The sequence below is a fragment of the Amblyomma maculatum genome, chromosome 8, assembly GCF_055883805.1.
Source record: "Amblyomma maculatum isolate TAMU_Amacu chromosome 8, ASM5588380v1, whole genome shotgun sequence".
Classification (NCBI taxonomy): Eukaryota; Metazoa; Arthropoda; class Arachnida; order Ixodida; family Ixodidae; genus Amblyomma; species Amblyomma maculatum.
In genome coordinates this window covers 33,792,629-33,817,221 of record NC_139351.1, presented here as the reverse complement: position 1 = coordinate 33,817,221, position 24,593 = coordinate 33,792,629, and the positions used below count along the sequence as shown (strand labels likewise).

The 24,593-nt window shown below is 47.9% G+C and overlaps 1 pseudogene; it reads right to left on the bottom strand.

The window, feature by feature from the left end:
* Nucleotides 1–6,346: 6,346 nt before the first annotated feature.
* On the bottom strand, nt 6,347–24,391 carry LOC146180869 (uncharacterized; annotated as a pseudogene).
* Between the last annotated feature and the right edge of the window lie 202 nt (nt 24,392–24,593).

Here is a 24,593-nt window from a genome sequence, read left to right as displayed (position 1 = left end):
GCAGCGACACCAAAAGGCAGAAAACTGGAAGAAGTAGTGACGCAAGAAGGGTTATCGACCCTCACCGATCCCACTTACCCTACGAGGCTGGGAAACAGTGTCAGTAGAGATACGTGTCCTGACCTGACGTTCACCAAGAACATACAAAGCGCCATTTGGAAGAATACCGAACAGCCCCTGGGAAGCGATCACTTCATACTCTCTCTGGAGATAAGCACAAATGCGTGCAAGCGCAAAATAGGTATCGCAAGAGTTACGAACTGGGACAGGTGGAGAAAGGCCCAGACATCTCCTGCAAACCCTATTACCGACCTAGAGGAATGGGTTAAAGATGAAGTGCACACTTTGCAAGCCTTTACAAAAGAGGTCTGCACGACAGAGGACTGCCCAGCGGTCGATCCGCACCTTCTACATTTATGGGAAGCGAGGCACTCATTGACAAAGAGATGGCGCAGACAGCGGCTTAACCGCAAACTCAAGAAAAAAAATACAGGAGATAAACAAAAAGGCAGAATCCTATGCCATATCCTTAGCCAGACAGAATGGAATTCGCTCTGTGATGGTATTCAGGGGAAGCTAGGGGTGTCAAAGACTTGGAAGCTCCTACGTGTCCTAATCGACCCCAGCAGCAGCAAGTCGGCCACTAAAGACAGGCTCACGAAGATCGTACACGCCACCCCGGGTACGGACACAGAGTTGATGGAAAAGCTCAAATCTGTGCACGGACCAAGTCGTGGAACAGCCGGAGTATTCTGGGCTGCCGAATCCCGAGCTGGACACCCCACTCACAAAAGAAGAAATCAAAGCAGAAATCGCGGTCATGAGAAAAAATGCAGCTCCAGGTCCAGATCAGATAACAGCGAAGCTGTTATTTAACCTCAGCGATGACACCATCACCTCGCTGGTGGAATGCTTCAACGAGCAGCATTGGGCTACAGGAACGTTACCAATATCCTGGAAGACAGCCGAGGTTCGGTTCATTCCGAAGCCGAACAAGCCCCTTAAACTGGATAATCTAAGACCGATATCGCTGACCTCGTGTTTGGGGAAACTCATAGAGAGGGTCATCAACACGAGACTGAGTAGATACTTAGAAGATAACAACCTCCTACCTAACACTCAATTCGGCTTTCACCCACACCTATCAACACAGGACGCCCTGTTGTACTTGTACAAAGACCTCCTTGAGACACCTCCCAAGTCACAGATAAGGGCCATCCTGGCACTTGATTTGAAAGGAGCATTCGATAACGTTCTACATAAAAATATCCTGCAAAGCCTCGCCGATACCAACTGTGGCGCAAGAACCTACAACTATATCAAATCTCATCACTCTAGGCCCGAGGGGAACTCCGCAAGGGGCGGTACTGTCACCCCTCTTGTTCAACTTAGCTATGAAAGATCTACCAGGCCTTCTTTCCGAAATTCCCGGCATCAAACACACATTGTATGCGGATGATATCACTGTCTGGTGCAACTCGGGGAGTGACGCCGAGATCGAGGAGCGTCTTCAAGCAGCAGCGGACACGGTGGCCCGGTACGCCAGGGAGAGAGGCCTCCAGTGTGCGCCGGAAAAGTCCGAGTTGCTAATTCTGAAGAACCCGAGGACACCCCTAGCACAGAACATCTCGGTGTATATAGAGAGCCACCCAGTACAGAAACCCACGGAGATCAAGATCCTAGGGCAGTATATCCCGCAGAGGCGACAGAACACCACCACAATGAAGAAGCTTACAACATCCACCGAGCAAATCCTCCGGATGATACATCGTATCCGAAATAAACACCATGGCATGAAGGAAAAGGGACACCATCCGCTTAGTGCAAGCTTTCGTGATCTCGCGGATAATGTACGGGAAGGCATTCCTTAACCTCTCCAGGTCGGAAATTGAAAATTTGGAGACACTCATCAGGAAAGCCTACAAGACGGCCCTGGGGCTACCGAACTCCACGCCAACGGCCAAGCTCATGGCTCTAGGAGTACATAATACCCTCGAAGAGATGTGGGAAGCACAATGGCTCTCACAACTCAATAGGCTCGCACTTACAACACCCGGCAGAGAACTGCTCGAGAAGATCCATGTTAATCAGCCCTATACAATTGACCAAAGGGAAGAGGTCCCACGCGATGTGAGAAGACGCATCAACGTGTACCCCATTCCGCGGAATATGTATCCCGCATATAACATCGAGAGGAGGCTAGCAAGAGGGGAAGCCCTGCAGAAGAAATGGGACAAGCAGACTAACACCCTTTACGTGGACGCAGCAGGACCACAGAATGGAGTCATGACTATTGTAGTCTCAACGCCTGCGGGGTCGGTGGTGAACTGCGCCTCGGTGAAAACATCTAACCCCACTCACGCAGAGGAGGCAGCTATTGCATTAGCTGTAGCATCTAACCCCAACGCCGTTGTGCTCACTGATTCCCAGAACGCCTGTCGCAATTTCAATTACGGATTAATTCATAAGTCAGGGTTGTCATTGATAACTAAGCACCCACCCAACCAAGCATCAATCATCTGGTTTCCCGGTCACCTGGAACTACCAGGAGGAAACGAAGCCGCTCACAGGCATGCCCGAGCTCTTCTATACCAGGCGTCTCCCCCTGATGACCATGAAGGATGCCGTGACCTGATCGGTTTAGCAGTGTATGCTGACAATCTCGCGCCATACAGAACAGCCAGAAAGGAGTACCCAACACCACACAAATCCCTCAATAAGTTAGAAGAGAACCTCCTTAGGAGACTACAAACCAACACATACCGAACACCAGCTAAATTACACCCGTGGTACCCTACACTATACTCTCCGCAGTGCCCACACTGTGGAGAGGTAGCTAACCTCTACCATATGGTGTGGGCATGCCAATTTAATCCCTTAGTTGACCCCATTCCCAACCCCTCGGAGGAGCAGTGGGAAGCTATTCTGCTCAGCGATGATCCTGACCGTCAGCACTGGCTGGAGGGGAGGGCCAGCGCAGCAGCAGCAGCCAATGGACTACCGGACTAGGCGGCCCACCCACATGTTCTGAAAATACTGAATAAAGATGTTTTCAATCAATCAATCAATATTGCCATATAAGACATTCATTCATTCGACCAGTGCTCGAGTATGCTTCAGCAGCCTGGAATCCTCACCAAAAGGTACTGCAAGACAATCTCGAGAAAATACGACTTGCGGCACGCTTTATCTGTGGCAGATATAGGAGGACTGATTCTGTCACTGAAATGTTGCACTCCTGCAACCTTGAGCCGTTAGAAACGCGAAGAATAAAGCAAAGGTTGACAGTACTGCACCAAATACTGCATAACGATTTAAAGATAAATAAAGAAATGCACTTACACCCACCTGCTAAGCATAGCGCCAGGTTAAATCATAATGCAACCATACGGCCGTACTTCGCTCGCACTAACGTATTTCGCTTTTCTTTTTTTCCTGACGCGACAGTGGAATAACTTGCCTACTCATATTGTACAAAGTGCCAGTAAAACAGCATTCCAGAAAAGTCTAGACCAATACTTTAATGAACGCTAACATGTCGTCCCCCGTGCGTCGCGTACTATTTATTACTTTGTATGTGCTTTTTTGCTTTCTGTGTCATTTGATCCAGCTCAGCAGCTTTCTGAGATGTTTGTATAATTGTAACTCAAAGTGTTTGTTACTGTGTTCTGTCATTTGAAATTTTAGATGTTTTATTGATTTTATATGTATTGTTGATTCCCTCCCTGTCATGACCCTCAGTAAGGGTTAACAGTATGAATAAATAATAATAATAATAATAATAATAATTTGAAGCCCTTGAGCCTGCTTGAAATGATGAAATGGACGCAAGCAACAGACTTCGACTCTTTTATTACAGAAGCATGCGAATGTTTTAATGAAAATGTGATAAGTGTTATAGAGCAGCGCACTTCACAACAATCAGCTAATGCAGAATGGCACAGCTACCACAGAGGTATTGCTACCAGTACAGTTTGCCATTTATAACGAAGGCCAGAAAACTCGATTCCGAGCCATTGCCCCACAATCTGGGTGGCTTGTACAAGGCAGTACTCCGACAAAGTAACTTTCAGAGTAAAGCTATGAAGGAAGGCACAGAGAAAGAAAATGAGGCAAGGAAAATGTACATAGCACTGATGGCAGCCGACGGGCACAGTGTATCTGTTAAACAGGCTGGATTCGTTATCATTCATCATGAAGAACTTTCCTGTGATGGGGTGCTCTCCAGATGGTATAATTAAGTTTAATTGTTTGTGCTGCTCTGCAAAAGAAGCACTTTTAGAGATCAAATGTTCACAAAAGGTGGCCAATTCCTTCAGCAAAGATAACCCCAAACCCACATATATGACCCAAATACAAGTGCAAATCGGTATTCTTGGTATTCCGAGATGCGATTTTTTTGTTTACCAATCCCCAGAAATGTGGAAACTGTGTTCCGTAAATTTTTAACAGGAGTACGTTGAGAATTGCCGTAGGGCTGTTTATGTAATTTACAAGGACTACCACCTATTGCTCTACGTGCAGATTGATGCTATTGTGTTAATTTTTTGTGCCAGAATCTTTTCCCAGTTTTTAAAAGATGTTGGACCAACTAGCTAGGCAACATGCTTTATTGATGCTATTGTGTTGTAATAAACATGGCAGATGTCAGCCTTCCACTACAAAAAATCATGATTTATGCACATCTGCATCTCTTACTGTCACATAGTTTTGCAACAGTGGGTCACATTTTATTGTCAGAGGTGCTTTGGAGACATAAGGTAATACATATACTTATTATACGGATATACATATAATACATATATGGATCAGAAATCTAATCATCTTAGTGATGTCCACTCCATGACAAGGACCACTGCCACTAGACTTTAATTAGCCGTTTTGCTAGCTGCTGCTACGTTATGATGGCTTATTTCATGATTGCATCTGTTTACCTGACTATGCTGCCCGTTCCTTAAGTATTGTTTTCCCGTAACAGACTATCATTTATCCTCTTAGATACTTGCTCTTGTCATCTTTTTAGCATTACCCGAATCATTTCCTTTATCATAGCTCAATCTGATTTCAGTCCGTTTCATCGGCCTTGTAGTTTGTATCACAAGTCAGTAGTAACACGACACAAGTCATGCCTCATTAATATGGGCCCTGCCATTTTGAACAACTTGAATTATAGACAGTTATTCTGAAGGCGAGACCTTTCCAATGTTTTTATGCCTCATTAATATGTAAACTTGAACAAACAATGGAGAAGAGAGAAATGCACAGGGACAATTGGGGCCCATGCATTTTTGTTCCTTTAATGGATGTTCAGTTATCTGAATTTTGAGTATAGGCCTGTTTAAGAATGTAACTGTGAATGTGAAAATGAATAAGTGATTCATTTTCCGACCCTGCTCATTTCAAGACTGCCATCGAAGAAGCCTCATCATCTTTGTAATCACTTCACAAAAACCATTGTTAACCGCCGTTCAAGTGCCCACCCCTCATGTAATGTCCCATCTGGGGGCCCTTGAGGTTCTAATAAATAAATAAAAAATAAATAAAAAATTAGTGCTCTTTTTTGTGACGTCATGCTTTAGAGTGTGAAGTGGCTCAATCAGCCAATCCACCTTAACATTTTTGTACAGGGATAGCTGTGAAGAAAACTTTCTGAAGATTGTTCAATATAGGAAGCCAAATTGAGTCTCCTTCAGCCGAAACTGTGTGCCGATATCATGTACGTGAACAGTTGTTGTAGAAGTTTTAATTTAATCTAGGAAGCCAAATTGAGTCTCCTTCAGCTGCGACTGTGTGTCGATATCATGTATGTGAACACTTGCAGAAATTTTCCTTTATACCACAATACGCCATAAAGCTATGATAGGCCACTAGACACATGAAGTTGCACCGCATTACTTCAGTCATATCGGGTGTAAGGGGTAATTTGCTTGTAGTTTCAAAAACCAACTAACTTCAACTTTGCTGGCCACCCTTATGCACACAACCTGACTAATCGAAACGTATTTTTTAAAGAACATTTTTTCTTCATGATTCATTATTATGTACGACTTGCTTCACGGGAAGTTTTGCTTGGTTACCAAACTGCCAATATTAATGAGGCATGACTACATTACATTTCAGAGACACCATAAAAGTGCTGTTCATAATATAAGAGTGCCTATGAAATGCTCTCTATGTCCTGCAGCAAATACAATACTCATCACCTCATCCTAAGCAGAATTTGGCAAGAATTTCTGCTCACTCAGGATAGGCCTCGACAAATTCACAACCGCCGCAAGCAAAAGAACAATCTCATCAAATACAGGTAGAAGCTGTAGAGGAAACTTTTGCAATATTTTGAACGCTTTTAAACGCTGAACATGTTCAAAACATCGGAACAAGCAGTCAGGTCGGTATCAGAGCTGCGGCCTCCATATGCATGGCCAACAATGCTTATCAAGCCACTAGGAGCACACCCTACAAGAATTTTCAGCGTTTAGCCCTTTTTGTAGTGGCTATACATAAATAGCCGAGAAGTAAGGTCGCCAGGTGGGCACTTCTGTGCAGTCAAGAATGACTCTAGTGTTCTTGTACTGCTTGAAATACACCAAAATTTTCCATTACTGATTCTTTTGAAGGAAAAAAGACTGCTTCAGCGAGTGCTCGTGAAAGAATACACGCGGTTGTTCTGTGGATGGAAAACAAAACAGAAAACAGACAGGAAGCGAAAGTTGACATTGTGATACAACTTGGTAAACACCATCAACACTGTGTCCTCGTCCCTCAGTACAAATCCTCTTGGTATGCAGAGCTTGCGGAGAGCTGAAAATTCAGCGATAATATTCCTCAATAGCTGCCTGCAGCCTAGCCCTGTCAATATCCGAATTTTCTCCGCATCCTGTATGAGCTAGAATGATAGCAGGGGCTTCTGTTGACCACGTTCAAAAGGTAGAGTGGCCTGTACACAGGCTTCTCTAAGTCTTCGAGCCTGCATGTATACCACTGAGGCGAACTGTTGTAAAATGCTATCTGGAGGCACTGCAAAGAAAGACATCTAATATATTTAACATTGTCACAATAAAGGTACTCGGTACTTTCGGTATAAAAGAGCTCCGGATGCTACCAGCATCATCATGTCAGCCAACAAGAATGTTTAAGCACTAGTGTACCATCTTTCAAAACAACAGTTCTAGCAAACTAAGTAAATCATTATTTGGGAATATGTCATGCTCTATTGTGCTCTCACTGCAGAATGCCTACAAGAAGCATGAAACATCATGAAACATGAGCTTAGTGAGGTCAAAATGCATTTGATTTAGAAATGGCCATTCTTTTTTTTTTTTTAAAGTAACATATGAGGATAAGTAACCTAGTGAGGCACGTAGCAGGCAATAAAATAATCAAAATAGGAGCAACATAATATTTTAATGACTGTGCTATTTGGATATTTACCTCACAGACTATCTGACATCTAGTACAGCTTGTAGCAAAGAGAGGCCAAAAAATTTACAAAAGCTTTCAAGTTCTTTAGTGAATATTTGCCACGAAAACAACACCCAGCTGAATGACTTTCTGGCTCTCAACAAAACCAGCAGTTGTTTTCTTCACTCGGTTAAAGCAGCTTTTAATAATAACATGTAAGTTGAAATATGACTTATGAATATTCATCCAAGAGCCTTAGTGAACGTAACAGCTCAAATCTGATTACTCACCTTCAATCACCGCCACTTCAAAGGCGTAATCCAAGGGTCCTTCATGAAAGCACACATCGGCTGTACGAAGACCAAAATTTTATTACAAAGCACTTTCAACTGCACAACTACATGCAGCAAAAAGTAATAAATATATCAATGGCATAGCAGCTTGCCATGCAAGTTTATGATCTGCATGCCGATGTCAGTCTACTTGTTCAAGGCCAATAAATTATATTAAAACCATACCTTCAATCACTGCCTCCACACTGTTAGTATTGAAACAGCCTTCACCAGCACATATGTTGCCTGCAGTGAACAGAATTTGGTTAGTGACTATTCAATCATTCAACATATCGAAGTTTCTCTTCTTTTGAACTCCCCTTAAAAGTTCTTTTCAGTGACATACTTCAAAACAAAAGCCAGTCACTGAGTTTGCAGCTTCACACACTGCACAAAACTGATGCGCTACCTGCGTAAAAGACAGCAGCTACTAACTACCTTGTTGCTAGTAGCTGCTGTCTTTTTAGATATAAAGGGGGCTTATGACAAAGTCCTCCATGATGCTATTTGGACTTGACGACGTGGGAGTTGGTGGCCGGCTGTACATGTGGATTGTGAGCTATCTCAGTGGCCGGTCTGCTTACATGACTACGCCTGAAGGAGATACTACCCACTATCAGGTCGGTCGTGGATTTCCACAGGGAGAAGTCCTCAGCCCAACTTTATTTAACGTTGCGCTAATTGGCCTGGTGAGTGAACTGCCAACTAACATTCACATCAGTGCATATGCTGACGACATCTGCATCTGGGCTTCTGGCTCGACGCGCCCAAAACTACGTGCGAGATTGCAACGAGCTCTGTCATCGACATCGATATTACCTACGGCGTCAAGGTTTACTTTTAGCGGCAGAAAAGTGTGCAGCGATCGCATTTACGGGAAAATGTGTCAGCCGCTACCCGATTACTCTTCATGGAGTCGTAATACCGTATGTATCCAGCCATCGACTATTGGGGGTAATTATTCCCCACCGACTATCTTGGTCGAAACATATTACTATGGTGAAGAAAAGGCTAATTAATTTTTGCCATGTACTTCGTTTCATAGGTGGCATGAAATGGGGACCAACTGAGCGCTCCTGAATACGACTTTACGAGACTCTGTTTGTTGGCTACATCCGGTACAGTCTCCCAGTATGAGCATTTCCTGCTTGCGGACTTTAGAGAATGTGCAAGCGCAGGCACTGAAAATATGCCTTGGACTGCCCAGATGCACCTCTAACAAAGGCACAACTGAAGAGACTCACGCTCGCCCGATATCCATATACTTGTCACACGAACCACTTCGTGTTTACCAGCACTTACTAGACACCGTTTTCACCTACTCAGCAAGATTCTGGATGTGCGGCCGGACTGCAGTTTTACAAGTGCACTCCGCTGCCATCAGTGGCAAGTACCAACAGGATATCCCCGCCCAACCACAATGGACGATTGATAAACCTTTGGGGCACCTTCGTGTTCCCGGAGTACTAAAGAAATCAATGGGTCCACTTAGTGGGCTCAAACAACTTACTCTGGCGCACATCTGGTCAGAATATCCTAATTATATTCACGTATGCACCGATGGATCTGTGTCAGCACAGGCATCCGCTGCAACTGTGGTCATACCACCTCAGAAAACGACTCTACATTTCCTTTTGGGACATACTTCAACATCAAGCGCTGCTGAACTTGTAGCCATTCGGGAATCTATTCGCTACATATGTGGGGAACCACCTCAAAATGGTGCATATTCAGACTGAAAGACTGCATTATAAATTTTGGATAACTTCTTACGCCACACCGCCTACTAGTCCCTGGCACTAAACATTATGGAGCTCCTCACATCTGCCCAGCTGCAAGGTCACAAGATAATATTTCAATGGATCCCTGCCCACTGCGGGCTCCATGGGAATGAACAGGCCGATGTTGAAGCGAAAAGCGCACTCAGCAATGGACTCCAAACAGCTGTGCCTTTTTCAACAGCGGATACGAGATGCCTTCTTACGAGTTGCATGAAGAATGCTACAGCAGCTTACTGGGCCCAGCCAGAAGCCCGACACATTCGTCTAAAAAGGCTCGACTAAACATTGAAATTTTATGTTCCGCGTGATATTGATTCCGATAACTCGCGTATGTTTCTACAATGTTCCAGGTTGTGCTAGTAGCAGTTTGCGACGTTATCTAGATTATTCTGAGCAGCCTTTAAATTTAGCGTTGACAAGTGTGACGGGCATTCTTTGTTCGACGAGCACGTTTGTTGCTATCGCCGTCGTCGCCCGTGCTTCCCTGGAGGTCCCGCTGCCCGTTCGTGTGCCCCGGCTGCTTTCGTGGTGTGCTTCCAGTGCTTCCAATTCACCGTGCCGGAGCATACTCCGGCGGACGACCTTATCGACGCCATCGAGACAGTCGTCGGTGTCGGGGGCAGCAATTTTTCCAGCACCTCGGTGGGACCAAGTTCCTTGAAGCAGTCAGTTCGATGACTGAAGCCACGAATATGATTGCGGCGGGCAGTCTGTTCGTCGCAAGAAAGGAAGTACCGTTGGTGCAAATCACTGCACCAGTGGTTTTTGTGACCGTTTTCCCGTTGCCCCCGTGCTAGGTGGCGACGTCCTCGCCGCTGCGCTCAGTCCCTACGGAAAAGCCGTCACAGAGACGGTGTTCAAGGAGCTACGTTCAGAACGGATGCCGGTTGGTGAAGTTGGACATGCTGCGTGCGCCGCTCAACTTCCTCTTCGTCGCGGGTACGGGGCATGAAGCGGGTCTGCTCGCAGTGCGGAGAGGAGGGCCACGTCGGTGCTGCGTGTAGGGCGGTCAAGTGCGGACGCTGCTCCGCCTTCGGCCACGACATCGACGCTTGTAGAGCGGCGTGCAAGCGCTGCGGAGGCCAGCATACGACGTCCGACTGCGTGTTGCCCAGGTCACATGTTGCCGCGACAGCCGCGTCCCGGAAACCTGCAGGCTTCAACGGGAGTCTCGGGGCGAGCCAGAGCCTCCAGCCCAGCCCAGGTTACCTTGGCCTCCACCATCGAGGCAAAGGATGCCCTCGGTGTGCCCCCCGAGCCCCATGAAAGCGGAAACGAGGACACGGCGTCTACTGCCACCACGGCGGCTGGCGTTAACGGGGCCTCGAGTCTGTCTTCCGAAGACGAAGGGGGGTGGAAGCAGGCTCGAGCATTTTGGGAGTGGTATTAAAGCCATTTTGGAGCAGCTTTGGGGCAATGAAACGAGAGTTTTGGGTTTTGGAGCACGTTTCTAGGGTAACACGTTGTGTTATACTCTGACAAGACAAATGGCCAAAGCATGTAAAGATATATCTTATAACACAGGCTGACCTTAATAACAACTTCAAACAGACTAACAGAAAACCAAACGCTTGCTGGTGTTGTCGTGACGCTGGGGCTATGTCGACCCGGCCTTCACTTGGTAGCGTGCAGAGACTCGGGGTTGAAGAAGGGCTGAATCTTCGAGGTTGGTAAAATATATACAAGCAGGTTTAATGGCACTTTGAGAAAACTTATTTACAATATTTACACGAAAAAGAAGGGTACATCAGCAAAATGGCAAGCGTTAAGAGTTCATAGCGAGAAGCGACTGGATGAGCCGTTTACCCAGGGCTCAGAGCGACATTTCGTGCTCTGCAGCGTCCTTAAAACCCCCCTATGTCCAGCCCCTCTCTGAAGATGTTGACCAACCAAATCCAGGGCACGCCCCTCAGGTATCGGCATCCAATCGAACACATCACTGCACTGATGGTCTGAAGCACTGACTGGTCCGGCATTCATTCGTTGGGCGTGATCACTTGTTGGCGGGAAAAGCTTGGGAACGGCGAGGAGAGGAGGTACATTTCTATTCTTCAGCAAAGAAACCACAGGCTGGTTCTGACAAGGGGTTTTACTTCTCAGAAACCCGAGTGCACGTGGCGCCGCATAGGGCTCCCAACATTGTCCCTTTTCGACAATTGCAAATCTTTCCGGCATTCCCGGGAAATCACTTAATGGCCGTATGAGTCATGCTCTTCTCTTGTCCTGCACGTCAGCGGACATGTCACTCTGTCGTCTCCTTTGGATAGGAGGCATTCATCACTGGAGGATAGCACTTCTCGACTGGAAGGGTGAACAAAAGAAAGCACTTCCTGCTATTTCCCGCAGGGGGACGTTTCTTTGTGTTTTTCCAGACGTTCTCTTGACAGGGCCAATTTGGCATTTGCAGGTTGTCCACAAAGCAAAACATGCTTACAAAACAGGATTCCTGGAAACAGGCTCACTTAGAGCCAATGGACCATCACCACATATTCACAAAACTTTTCCATGCCCACAGGCGAACAATAGAGCGCGCAAATGCGGATGCTTGGTCGTAACAGCCTCCTCCCCCGCCAGAAGAGACTCGGAGGGCAGCAGCCGCAGCTGCTGCATGAAGAGACGACTTAATGGCCTGCACGTGAACGCTTGAAGCTCGCTGTTGCATGTCGCGTTGTCTTGATTGTTGTAGGCCAAATTGCTTGAGCTATCTGAAACTCAACCACATGTCGAAGCAAGCACTCGGCTCCCGTCTGAAGAGACCAGGTCAAAAGAAAACTGCCATTGTTGTTCGAGAAAAGCCCACTCTCAAGACGTTCAGGACCCACGTATGCCTCGAAAACCAAACGTGCTGCTTTACATAGTCATCTATATTCAAGCGCACGAAAAAAAAAAAAAAAACCTGATTATCAATTTGGATACATGGTGAGGAACATCTCGGACCGCTTAGAAAGAGCGGCTAAGCGCGTCCGCATTCCCATTTAACTTCCCCTTTTTGTATCTTATTTCAAAATTGTACTGCTGTAAAATCAAGCTCCACCTAAGAAGGCGACTGTTCTTCGATGTCGCAGTTTGCAGCCAAGCCAGGGGACAATGGTCCGTCTCTACGGTGAATTTGGCCCCTCCAAGATAGCACTGCAATTTTTGAATGGCCCATACAATGCAAGCGCATTCTTTCTCTGACGCGCAATAAGCCCTCTCTCTAGAACTCAGTTTTCTGCTCAAGTAGAGCACGGGGTGCTCATTACCGTCGTCATCTCTCTGGCAGAGAACAGCACCTAACCCTCGATCACTGGCATCACACTGGACCGTGAATTCTCGGCCATAGTCTGGAGCTCGCAATACCGGACGGCTAATCAGCACAGCCTTCAGGTTTACGAAGGAGGCTTCCTTTTGTTCGTCCCAGACTACATTTGTCGGTTCTGTCTTGCGGAGAGCGTCGGTCAGAGGGCTGGCCAAAGATGAATAGTTAGGGATGTAGTGATTGTAGTATCCCGTCAGACCCAGGAATGCTCGAATTTCCGTCTTCGTGCTCGGCCGCGGGTAGTCTGCTACCGCAGAAATCTTAATCTCGCTGGGTTTCCTGAAACCTTGACCTACATTGTGACCCAAGTAGTCCACGGTCGCCCTTGCCAGGCAACATTTCTCGGCCTTTACGGTTAGTCCAGCTTGACGCAAAAGGCTCAGTACAGCTCTTAGATGTACCATATGGTCCGCCCATGAGTCGGAAAAAACCGCAATGTCGTCTAAATAAGGCACCGCGAATGTTTCACACCCCTTTAAAACCCTATCCATGAGTCGGGAAAAACAAAATGGAGCATTTTTGAGCCCGAAACTCATCATTGTTGGCTGGTAGCTGCCCGTCGGAGTGACGAAAGCCGCGTATCTGCTGGCGCGTTCAGTGAGCGGTACTTGCCAGTATCCTCGAGTAAGGTCCAGCGTAGTCACATATGCCGCTCTACTGACCTGTTCTACTCTCTCCTCAATATTCGGAATAGGATACACTTGATCCCTGGTGAGAGAATTTAGCTTTCGGTAGTCTACCACAGGCCTAGGGTCTTTACCTGGAGCTTCTACTAAGATCATAGGCGAAGCATAATCGCTTTCCGAGGGTTTTATTACTCCCAATTCCAGCATGCGAGTTACTTCCCTATCCAGAATTTCTCTTTGCCTTGGAGAAAATCGGTAGCACCTTGATCGCACTGGCACGTCTGAAGTCAGCTCAATATCGTGCTCAGTCAAATCAGTTCTGCCTGGCCTGTCCACGAAGCAGGCCTCAAACTCTGTTATTATCTCGCCCAGATCGGACAGCTGGGATTTCTTTAGTTCTCCTCTCTGCTCCGTCTTTTTGAGAAGCTCCTGAGCGTTGCTTCCCTTTCCGCTGAGGCAAATCAAGTTGTCCCCCATCTCCTCGGGAAGGTTTAACGTTAGATTTACCACGGCTTCCCTCTGCACATAAGGCTTCATAAGATTGCAATGATAAATGCGCACTTCTTTACGCCTACCGGGAATTTTCACTGCGTAGTTAGTGTTAGAAAGCTTTGAAACGACTTCAGCCGGTCCTTCCCACTGTACTTCGAGCTTATTCTGCCTTGAACTTCTCAGCAACATCACCTGGTCCCCGATACAAAACGTCCTTTGACGGGCTGACTTATCATAGTACACCTTGGAACGAGCCTGGGCTGACTTCATGCTGGCCTCAACGAGTTCCTTAGTGTTATGTAAGCGATTCAAGAGGTTCAGAATAAATTCTACTACTGTTGGGTCTTCTCCGCGCCCCTCCCAGGCTTCGCGCACCATTCGCAAAGGTGAGCGCAGTGACCTTCCGTACACCAACTCGGCTGGGCTAAATCCAGTGGATTCGTGCGGCACTGACCGCAAAGCGAAAAGCGCTGCAGGCAGGCAGGTATCCCATTCGCGCTTGTTTTCATAGCACAGTCCCCTCAGGACTCGTTTGAGAACAGAGTGCCATCTTTCTACGCTGTTGCTCTGCGGATGATGGATCGAGCTATGCACTACCTTAATGCCGCATCGCTCGAGAAATGAGGTGGTGAGGACACTCGTGAAAACGCTACCCTGATCACTTTGGACCTCGGAAGGGAATCCAACTCGTGCAAACACTGACAGCAGCGAATCCACTACACTCTCGGACGTCACCTCGCGCAGCGGAACAGCCTCTGGAAACTTTGTGGCTGGGCATAACATAGTGAGGATATAACGGTACCCTGACTCTGTCACAGGAAGTGGCCCAACTACATCTATTACTAACCGGTGAAACGGCTCGGTAATGATTGGTACTAACACCATCGGAGCTTTCCACTTATCTTGCGCCTTTCCAACCCGCTGGCACGTGTCGCATGACCGTACAAAATTTTCCGTGTCCTTAAAACATCCAGGCCAATAGTATTCTTGCAACAGCCTCTGCTTGGTTTTCTTTATTCCAAGGTGACATGACCACGAGCTGCCATGGGAAAGTCGCAGTAAGTCTCCGCGGTACTTTTGGGGAACGACTAATTGGTCCCGCTCTACTCCGCGCTTATCCTTGAATAAGCGATACAGCACTCCCTTTCTCATCTCGAAAGAAATATTGTTTGCTGTCTTAGTGGCGCGGTGGCGCTCCCTTATCTCCTGTATCTTGGGATCATTGGCTTGCTCTATAGCTAAGTCCTCTCGGGTTCCACTTAAAAGTCTCGTGAGATTACTAGACACTGGCGGCAAGAGGTTACTCTCAAGAACGTCCTCATTCCGCGTCTCATCAAGCTCACTTTCAAGTTGACATATCTGAGATGCCTCGCTCCCAAAGTTTTCTGACCTGCTATCTTCCGCATTTACCACTGTTTTAACTGCCGTTTCCTCCGCTGTGGATTTTTCTGGAATGAGCAGTGTAGCTAGTTCTCGCGCCTTTGAACGTGTTAAGGCTTGCACAACTCTGTCTCCGAAAAGGATGCCCCTCTTTCGCAGTAGCATGTCCGATTTGTTGGAGAACAAATACGGATAGCACTTAGGAAGCTTTCCTGAAACGGCAGCCTCGGTTGTTAATTCGCCGAAAGGGCCCTCGATGACCACGTTCGCGATCGGCAAGCACACACTCTGTTCCTCAACTACCTGTCGGATCCATGCACACTGTCCTGTATAGTCGGAAGGCGATACATACGCCGGATGGACAACATCCATCGTTGCGGCCGAATCGCGCAGTACCTTGCAAGGCTTCCCGTTGACTACTAGGTCATGCAGGTAGGGTTCTAAAAGCTGCATATTTTCATCGCAGTCCCTGACATACGAGAAAGCAATCTTTTCTTTCCGGCAGTTGACGGCAATGTGACCCTGCTCATTACACCTAAAGCATGTGAGCGGCTTCCTAGCCTCAAGCTTATTCTTTGTGTTCTGCACGTTGGTCACTTCCCCACTTTTCTCACTGCCGTCCTTTCTAGGGAATTTGCCTGAAGAAACCTTCATTTCTTCGTTTCCAACTCTAGCAAAGTGCCTTTCCTGACGGTTTTTCACACTGAACTTGGGGTTGCGGGGCCTATCCACTGCTGGGTTGCTGAATTGTCGGCGCGAAGCATACTCCTCAATAAGTTCGGCAGCTTCAGTTGCCGACTTAATTTCGCCTCGGTCCTGTAACCAATTTCTTTCTTTTTCTGGGAGGCAGTTATAAAACTGCTCCAAAAGAATTCGCTCGACTACAGCGTCCCTATCACTGTAGGAATCTGTGCTCTTTAGCCACTCGCCCAAATTTACTCTTAAATTGTACAGGAATTCAGGGTAACTCTCGTCCCTGGACTTAGTAGCTTTCCGAAAACGTTGTCTGAACGCCTCGGCGCTAAGCCTATACTTTCTCAGAAGGCAAGCTTTGACCTTCTCGTAGTTGTCCGCGTCCTCCTTGCTTAGCCGCGCGACAACCTCCGCTGCCTCGCAGGGCAGAACCGTCAATAATCTCTGAGACCAAGTGTCTCGCTGGAAGGACAGTTTTTCGCAGGTTCGCTCAAAGTTAGCCAGATACAGACCGATATCCCCTGATATCACATATGGCTGCATGTACTTTGACATCTTGAAATCTGCCTCCTTGTTGAGACGAGGTACCGCTAGCTGGGGACAATCGCCCGACCTCTTGCTCAACTCTAGTTCTAATTTCCGGAGCTCAATGTCTAGCTTCTTTTCCTCTCTTTCCCTCTCACGTTCGCGCTCCTTTTCCTCTTTTTCCCGCTCCTTTTCCTCTTTTTCCCGCTCTTTCTGCTGTCTGAGCTGCTCCTTTTTTTGGGCGATGAGGTTCCATGCTTCACTGAGCTCCTCATCATCGGTTCCCAAATCTGTGATTGCCTTTATAATCAAAGGTTTTCGTGCCAAACCACTTGTATCAATTTCCAATTCCTCACACAATTGCAACAGTTCCGGTTTCTGCAGCTTTTGTAGGTCCATGATCGCTCCGAGTGTCGGCTACTTCCAAAACAACAGTGCAAACTACCAAACCTAAAGGCGTTTCAACACTTTTTACCAGTTCTAAAATCTAACCCTGTTCTAGAACCTGGTCCACATCAGAAGAAAAGCCAAGCACTCACCCACACATGCGATCGATGTTCCGAGCTGCCCTCTTGTTGGCCGATTGTTGCGCCTGCTTGTTACTTGAGATGCCACCTCCGATCACCAGATGTTGTGGCTTGTAGCTTCAGATCCACCTCCAATCACCAGATGTTGTGGCTTGTAGATTCAGATCCCAACGCTGGTCACCAGTCGTTGTGCTTGTAGATTCAGATCCCACCGCTGATCACCAGTTGTCGTGACGCTGGGGCTATGTCGACCCGGCCTTCACTTGGTAGCGTGCAGAGACTCGGGGTTGAAGAAGGGCTGAATCTTCGAGGTTGGTAAAATATATACAAGCAGGTTTAATGGCACTTTGAGAAAACTTATTTACAATATTTACACGAAAAAGAAGGGTACATCAGCAAAATGGCAAGCGTTAAGAGTTCATAGCGAGAAGCGACTGGATGAGCCGTTTACCCAGGGCTCAGAGCGACATTTCGTGCTCTGCAGCGTCCTTAAAACCCCCCTATGTCCAGCCCCTCTCTGAAGATGTTGACCAACCAAATCCAGGGCACGCCCCTCAGGTATCGGCATCCAATCGAACACATCACTGCACTGATGGTCTGAAGCACTGACTGGTCCGGCATTCATTCGTTGGGCGTGATCACTTGTTGGCGGGAAAAGCTTGGGAACGGCGAGGAGAGGAGGTACATTTCTATTCTTCAGCAAAGAAACCACAGGCTGGTTCTGACAAGGGGTTTTACTTCTCAGAAACCCGAGTGCACGTGGCGCCGCATAGGGCTCCCAACATTGTCCCTTTTCGACAATTGCAAATCTTTCCGGCATTCCCGGGAAATCACTTAATGGCCGTATGAGTCATGCTCTTCTCTTGTCCTGCACGTCAGCGGACATGTCACTCTGTCGTCTCCTTTGGATAGGAGGCATTCATCACTGGAGGATAGCACTTCTCGACTGGAAGGGTGAACAAAAGAAAGCACTTCCTGCTATTTCCCGCAGGGGGACGTTTCTTTGTGTTTTTCCAGACGTTCTCTTGACAGGGCCAATTTGGCATTTGCAGGTTGTCCACAAAGCAAAACATGCTTACAAAACAGGATTCCTGGAAACAGGCTCACTTAGAGCCAATGGACCATCACCACATATTCACAAAACTTTTCCATGCCCACAGGCGAACAATAGAGCGCGCAAATGCGGATGCTTGGTCGTAACAGTGTGCACTTCATATATGAACGCCAGTCTGACCTAATGCGTTTACCTATTATGGTTTGACAGATTCAAATGTCGAGTCTACCACGTAGAATCTAGCAGCGCTACTAATTTGGAGTTCAGATTACTGGGCACGACATTTCCGCCCCCTATATTGTAACGGGTATTGAGCCAAACGTTCAGGCAGCGCCCTGAGCCTAGAAGACTGCCGAAGTCCGAGAGCGGTCCGAGCAGCGGTCTGAGCGCGGTTCCAGGCAACCAACTTCGTCGTCTACGCCAACTAGCAACCACTTCATCGTCTACGTCAACTAGCCACTGATTGTCTCCGCTTCGTCGTTTACTATAGTTTGTATCACTGCCCCCTCCTCTGTAGCATCGACTCGATGCGACGAGGTGCTACTAGAAAGAAGTCAGCGAAAGGGTGCACTAAAATGTCACAAGGACCCAGCGGCGTTGACGAAAAGTTCAGTCATGTACGATCATGATAGGGCTTCAGCCGAACCACGTGCACGACTTCAGGACGCTGTGGCCTTCGGGATGGAGCTGAAGCTATGGGAACAACGGCGTAGGTGACTTCACTGATACGGCGAACAATCTCGTAAGGGCCGAAGTATCGGCGCAGTAATTTTTCAGATAGGCCGCGATGACGAACAGGTGTCCAAACCCAGACGAGGTCGCCCGGTTCGTAAGTGACGATTCTTCGGCTGAGGTTATACCGAGCAGCGTCATTCGCCTGTTGTCGGTGGATTCTGAGGCGTGCTAGTTGCCGCGCTTCCTCAGCACGCTGAACAAAGATGTCGGCGTCAAGTTCGGCGTCAGAGCCGCAAGAAGGACTAACTGGCATCATGGCATCCAACGGCGTGCTCACTTGGCGACCGAAGACAAGTTGGAACGGGGTCAGTCGCGTCGTCTCTTGAGTGGCGGTATTGTACGCGAAAGTTATGTAGGGTAAAATCGCATCCCAGGTGCGATGTTCTGCGTCCACATACATAGAAATCATGTCGGTGAGGGTGCGATTGAGGCGCTCCACCAGCGTTGGTCTGAGGGTGATACGCCGTCGCACGTCGGTGGCTAGTGTGAGTCAGAGTCATGACCATCCGGATTAGGCGAGCCGTAAAAGCTGTTGCACTGTCAGTGATTACCACGGCGGGGGCGCATTGACGTAGGACAATGTTATGAACGAAAAATTGAGCAACTTCGGCTGCAGTACATTTAACAAGGGACTCGGTCTCTGCGTACCGTGTTAGGTAGTCTGTCGCGACGACTACCCAACAACGGTTGCCAGACGAGGACTTCGGAAAAGGACCGAGAAGATCCATGCCCACTTGATGGAAAGGGGTCTTCGGCGGAGCAATAGGCTGAAGAAATCCAGCGGGTTTCAATGGTGGAGACTTGCGACGTTGGCAGTCACGACATGATCGTACATAAGCCCGCACCGATGGGAGTAACCTGGGCCAATAATACTTTTGACGAATTCGTGCAAGTGTACGGCTCACCCCCAGGTGGCCGGCGGTGGGTTCATCATGACAGGCACTCAATATATCTCGGCGCAACTCGGAGGGCACAACAAGGAGAAACGTCTCTTCACTGTTAGCGAAATTTCGCTTGTAGAGCACGTTACCACGCAGAGTGAACGTTTGAAGCCCACGATGAAAAACACGGGTAATACGGGCGTCGACGCCCTGCAGATAGTCGACGAGTGACGCTAACTCTGGGTCCATTCTCTGCAGCTGCGCCATTTGGGTTGTACTAATAGCCCCCAGAAAGGAAAATCATCGGCCGTTTCTTCTGGACATATGGCGATGGGCGAGGGCAACAGACAGTCAGCATCCTGATGCTTCCGTCCTGATTTGTATACGACTGTTACGTCATACTCTTGTAATCTAAGGCTCCATCTAGCCAATCGTCCTGAGGGGTCTCTGAGGCCCTCGAGCAAGCATAATGAATGGTGGTCGCTTATAACGCGGAAAGGTCGGCCATAGAGGTATGGTCGGAACTTGGTTAGGGCCCATATTACCGCCAGACATTCTTTCTCAGTTGTTGAATAGTTGGTTTCGGAGCGGGTAAGTGTTCGGCTCGCGTAAGCGATGACCCGTTCTGCACCGTCTTGCCACTGAATTAGTACTGCACCAACCCCAACGGTGCTGGCATCAGTGTGAACGTCAGTTGCAGCGTTTTCGTCAAAATGGCCTAGTATCGGAGGATTCTGTAGGCGGCTGCGAAGCTCAAGGAAAGCGGCCTCTTGTTCACTTCCCCACAGGAACGGCGTGTCATCTCGAGTCAGTGTGGTTAGCGGTTCTGCGATGTGCGAAAAATCTCGTACAAAGCGTATGTAATAGGAGCACAGAACCGTCGAACCGCTTTCTTGTCAGTAGGGTGCGGAAAACCAGAAACGGCAGCTGTCTTTTCAGGGTCCGGGCGAACGCCTTTGGCGCTTACCACGTGACCAAGGAAGCGAAGTTCCTCAAAGCCGAAGTGACATTTCTCCGGTTTGATTGTCAGATTGGCGTCTCGGAGAGCTTTTAACACAAGGCGTAACCTTTCTAGGTGTTAGTCGAAGGTGGTCGAAAATATGACGACATCGTCCAAGTAAAGCAAACACGACTGCCACTTCAAACCGGACAGAACGGTGTCCATCATGCGTTGGAACGTGGCCTGTGCAGAACATAGGCCGAACGGTAGCACCTTGAACTCATACAAGCCATCGGGTGTTACGAAAGCCGTCTTCTCCCGGTCTCTCATTCACTTCTATTTGCCAGTACCCAATTTTAGGTCTTGCGACGAGAAGTATCGTGCATGTCGCAGTCGATCGAGTGCGTCGTCTATGCGCGGAAGTGGGTAAACGTCCTTTTTAGTGACGAGATTAAGTTTTCTGTAATCGACACAGAACCACAGAGTATTCTGACGAGAACAACCGGCGAAGCCCACGGGCTTGTAGACGGCTGAATGACATCGTCGGAAAGCATTTCGGTGACCTGTCTCTGAATCGCTGCTCGTTCCGTTGGAGAAACGCGGTATGGGCGTTGGCATACGGGGCGCGTGATCTCGTCTGTTATTATACGGTGCTGGCGACCGGCGTTCGGCCCACTTTGAAGACGTTGCGAAGCAGTCTGCAAAATCTGCCAAGACAGCCGAAAGCAGATCCTTCTGAGCCGGTGATAACTCGGTGTTTATTTTGACCGGTGGCAGAACATGGCGAGGTTGAAGGGCTTCTTCCACGGTGCACAAATGTGGACACTCCGCGACGTCTTGGAGGAAGGAGATCACCGTGCCATTGACGAGGTGCTGAAATTCGTTCGAAAAGTTGGTGAGCAGAACGGTAGTGCAGCCATCCCGTAGGTGAACGAGACCTCGGGCAACAATGAGACCCTTCTCCAGCAGCAGCGGAATATGACCCTCCGCCATGCCCTCAAAGTCATGAAATAGGTCATTCTGCACGCGCATTACGACACTGCACCGTGGTGGCACCATGACATCACCCTCCACAATACGCAGAGCATGGCTACAGGGATCGTGGGTGTCGAGGCCTGCCACTGCCCATTTAGTCGAGAATGTGACTCGTGCCTCGTGTAGGTCGATCATAGCACCGTTTGCCTGCAGAAAGTCGAGCCCCAGAATCAAATCTCTCGAACATTCGCGCAAGACAACGAATTCCCCGACGTAGACGAAACCGCGGATGCCAATTCGGGCTGTGCACCTTCCGGCCGGGCTGTGCACATGTATTTATTTATCCAGAAATACACCTCAAAGCCCCTGACATGGGGTATTACATGATCCTTTTTGATCCTATGCCTGGGCTGATAAATTCCTGAGCACTGGTTATGTTGTCTGCCAAAAAGGCCCCTTTCGACCACAATAACGCGCTTTCGCGCTTTTTGCCTACTATAGGATCGTAGATGACTGCAGCGCCACCTAGATAGCCTTGGTTGTTTGTGAACATGGAGGCGGTCTCACAGAGGTGGAAGCAGGCTCGAGCATTTTGGAGCAGCTTTGGGTACAGATAGATGGCATTGAAGGCTATCAGCTTTGCTTCACTGCCTCCTGCAAATATTTCATCATTCTTCGCTTGAACAATAATCGGGCTGATTTTTTTTTGCTGTGCGAAAAGCCATATGCCTTTCCAACACTCTCGAGAAGCTTCCTAGTGACTGACAGCTTTGACGTACCAACTCATCACGCTTCAAGTATGATTTTACCTGAAGTAGGCCTGACCTGCTTGTCATGGACAAAGAGGCTCGATGTTGAAGTACTGGCTTGTTTTCATAGTAAAAGCATTACAAAGACGTGTATTTTTTGCAGCCGGACAAGTTTTCCAACGGCTCGCGGCAGTTTACACCATTACCCTCGCGCGCGTGTTTGCGCGCGGAGGTGATCTCGGAGGCCATGAATGGAGGCTCCGCGTTACCCCAGAGAGAGTGGCCGCTTGCTTCAAAATTCTCGCCCGTGATCTGCTTCATAGCGAGACTTAGTACAATCCCAATTGTAAGCAAGTGTGTCGGGCGTCATTCCATTTCGTGCGTTTTATTTTTTAAATAGCAATCGATCTTGTTTTTTTTTCATTTTTTTTAAAATAAGAAGGTAAGATCGTTTTGTGAGAGACTATGTACGCGAGAGGCCGCGAAGCAGTGCTTCAGGTTTCGAGGGAGCGAATTTGGCTCGGGCTCTGGGCCGGCCCACCCTGAAATTTTTTAGAAGGGAGCACATGGTATCCGTACGAAAGAAATATTATTGCCAAGAGGGAATTTTGGAAAATATAAGCCGCGAATATTGTTTTCTATTGTGAAGACCTTTTGTACCACGCTTATCGACCCCCCACTCTGTGGCATATTCTAATTCTCGCTACTTCTTTCATGATCAGCGATTCTCATCCGCTTGCGTTTCAATACGTCACACATGGCTGCATTCAGGCCGAGAGCGTGAGGTCCAGCAGCCGCGGCCGGGTGATTGGTGGAAAAGTGGGCTTTGTTTTACAAGGGCAAGCAGCGTCCACCGCATCATACATGGTCATCCAAAGCTTAAGTGTTCACTGTTTTTTTTTTTGTTTTTGTTTTTTGCACCGATTCCGAATATCATTTCATTTCTTACATGAGGGGATAAATCACATTCTATTTTCCCAGATTATTGAAACTGGAGATAATATAATAACAGTATATGTGTAGATCTGTGCTCCGTTATTTCAGATGGATACTGCGAAAATAAGTACACTAATATACCAGGTATATATCAGAAGAAATAAGGTGCCGTTTACAAATCCTTGCAAATGATATATCACGAAAGCATTGAGCAGATGTGAGGTCATACCGATATAAGCATACTGTACGTATCGATATGCTTCCAATATTGAGATCTACAAAGTAGGAACAAGTGGGCCATTACAGAAAAAGCGATTATATTCAACACTTGAATATGGTCGGCTTTGGACTATGTATCAGACGTAAAAGGTATCCGCGATATTAGAGAGTTTTAGTACTGCGTACGTAGGCGGCCTGCGTGCTGCTTACTGCGTATGCGTCATACGCAGCGCGATTCTTGCGTACTACGTACACGTTGCTTGCATACGCAGAAATCCCTACATCTGCGTGCGTTCTCTGATACGTCTGCGGGTTGCTCTCGTGTGTGAGGAAGCTTGACAGACACGTTTGGCTATATAGCCGCGCATGATAAGCAGCAAACACGCACCACGTTTTTTCTTTTCTTTTTATTGCAGACGATTTGGCGTTTCCCGAGAAGTAAAAACTTCTAATTTATTTGTTGCTCCGCGGTAGAGGGCGCGCATTGCAAATTGTGCCTTATGCGACGCACAATTTGTTTTCTATGAATGCACTGCGCGAACGCTCCAACTTCTAGCTGGTCTTTATGTCTTTACGGGGCACCTATGATGTTTCTTTGTTTTGTTTTTTTTTTTTTTTTTTTGCTATCCTTGCTCTCGCCCGGCTCGAACTTGAAATTGTGGAATACGTCGAGCGCCTCGTCACCCGCGATGCTCAGCAGTAGTGCGGCTTTCGAGGCCTCACTTTTAGGCTGTTCCTTCACCTCCGATGCTTGCAGGAAGAGCTCAAACTTTTGCTTGAAACGTTTCCACGATGCCGAGACGTTCCCTGCTAGACGCAGGGCCTCCGGTGTCTGCAGCCGTTCCATGCTTCGTGCTCCACCGCTGCCAAGCTAGAGCGTCGTAGCCGCTTCTGACACCATGTATCCGTGCGGCGAAGGACGGAGACAACTGCAAGATAGCCAGAACAATATCAAAGCAGGTTTATTAGGAAGTGTTGCTTTTATAGCCGACCAAGTGATTACGGGCCGACCGCGACGCGCATGTTAGGAACACGCGCATTGTCATGCA